This window comes from Bactrocera latifrons, unplaced genomic scaffold (genome assembly GCF_001853355.1).
Source record: "Bactrocera latifrons isolate USDA-ARS-PBARC rearing strain unplaced genomic scaffold, ASM185335v1 scaffold_275, whole genome shotgun sequence".
Classification (NCBI taxonomy): Eukaryota; Metazoa; Arthropoda; class Insecta; order Diptera; family Tephritidae; genus Bactrocera; species Bactrocera latifrons.
Genome location: NW_017536352.1, coordinates 33,169 through 35,779, shown reverse-complemented (window position 1 = coordinate 35,779; position 2,611 = coordinate 33,169).

The following is a 2,611-nucleotide window of genomic DNA, read 5'->3' as shown; positions in this document are numbered from 1 at the left end:
TAATTTTTTTAGAAATTCAAAATATGAATACGCAAAAAATAGATAGTTTTCCAAATACAGTATTAGTGATATCAAAACAAAAAAAATTAAAAATAAAACCAGTAAATAAATAAATAAAAAAGTAACCTTTCCAATCGTCATTTTGTCTTCGAAAATATTGAATTTCATATACATAAGAAATGTGCCAAATTTTCCTCATAGTATGTATTGCATTTAAATTCTTTATTAACGAAAACAAACTGYACTGGAACTAATATCTTCAATAATTGAAAAATTGCTGCATTATTCGAACTACTTTGTAAAATAATGACAAAATGCACTTAAATAATAAACTGTTGCTCCCAGGGTTACGAATTTTTTAATTAAAAATGTTGGATTAGAAAGGATTTTGCTAATTCTAAAACAGTTTCTTTTTCAAATTCTTAAATATATGCTTGGGATAGATTTTTTTCGATTTAGCACTTGGGATAAAAAAATATATTTTTATTTCGTGTTTTGTTATTAAAATTTTAAAAATAGTTTTTTTTACAAAAAAAGTCTTCAATTTTTAAATCAATAATTTTTTACGCATTATTTGCAACCCTGTTTGTTATTAAAGCAAGTGTTAAAAGTATTTAGGAGAGTGTTTCTTGAGTGTTGCTATGTATTATTATTTGTTATACAACAAAAATCATATCAATCAAGCAATTCAGTTATATAAATATATATACTAAAATTAAAATACATATATATATCTTTGCAAAATAATCAAATTTAGCTAGTGGAAACTTCGCCATTAATTATTTTTAATATTTTTTTTATGCAAAAAAATTTTACTTTTTACTATAGTGACGTTGAGCTTAAAATAAATGTATCAATAGACAAATGTCAAAACGACATACATATATGTAAATAAATATATAAATATATATATATATATCTGTCTCTTATACACATCTAGATGTGTATAAGAGACAGATATATATATATATATATAAGTGATTCGATAAGTATTAAGCTGAGCAATTTGTAAATACTAACGTAAAGCTCAATCTAAACACAAAATTAATGTTTAGGTGAAATATATAGTATATATATCGTCACCTAAAATGCCAAATAACATAACAACACTCTTCAAAATTTTACAGGCGAAGGAAAAACGATATGAAACCACTTATATTGAAACAAAATTTGAGTTTTGGTTATGAAATAGTTATATATTGGTTACAAAATGGTTATCAAACACTCATATTAACAAAATTTTAGTTTTGCCGCATATTGAAACAAAAATTSGGTTTCGATTAGTAAATGGTTATAAATTGGTTATCAAACGCTCATATTGAAACAGAATTTGAGTTTTGGTTATAAAATGATTCTATATTGGCTGTTATATCTGACAGTGATTTTCGATATGTTTTTGATGATACGCTGTTTCGCATTTGAGGTGACGGTATACTTACATACATATTTCATTCTAGAACATACATGTTTTAACGCATTTAGTAAATGCATGAAGTCTATTTCCATTCATAATTCTAATAAATTTTTTTTTCAATTTGCGTAATTAAAGTTGCCGAAATAATTTTCGGAAATAGTAGAAATATATAAATTGTGTGCTAATTTTTTTGAAAACAGTGTTACAATTGTAAAAAATAAAACAAAAAAATTAAAATAAAAAAACTCAAAAAAAGATTAAAAAAAACTCAAAAAATTGTAAAATATACAAAACTAAAATTGTAAAGCCTGTGAATGTATGACGATAGCTGCCGTGTTGGCGTGAGTTAGATAAGCCCAATTAAAATAGTTATAAAATAATTAAAAAAGCAGAAACAAAGCAAAACAAATTTGTTAAATGTACACCATTGTAATAAAACTATAAAGGTATGAGCTTTTTTTTAGCAAACGTTATGTCTTAACACATGTAACTCACACCACAATCGTTTCACGTTTTCTGCTAACCTAAAATGTTTCTACAAATATCACTTGTTTAGCCACAACAATAGTGTTATTTATTTTTACACTTTCAAAATTCCATCAAACACTAAATTTTTTTACCATTTTCTGTTTTTTATTTTTATTTTACCGTTATAGTGCATAATATACATAGTTCATATATTTTAAATCTCCAATGCCACATTACGAATCGTAAGTAAGATTTTCGTAGMGTTTAATTAATTTGTTATTAATGCCAAAAAGTGCCTCAATAATTTGTTCTACACCCGTTTCATCCAATTGTTACATTTACATGCATTTGTACATAAATAAATACTTAAATGTATGCACCTTTCAAATGTTAAAACTTTACTTAGATTTTTTTATTTATAGTTATAATGAAATATTATATTGAAATCAAAAAGTATACATATAGACCTATATTTTTCAATATAAGCGTAGTTGTTTAATAAGTGTAGTTAATTTTCATAAAAKTAAGCGTGACATTACTAATTGTATAAAAATATAAATATGTTTACAAAAAAATATATACAAAAGCAACTTAAAATATAATAAAAACAACTGATGATTCTAAAAACAATTTTTTTATGCTTATTAAATTAGCTGAAGGTAAGTATATGTATAAATAAATTATTAAAAGTAGCCTATAATAAAAATTGAGGGGTAAACGATATAAGGA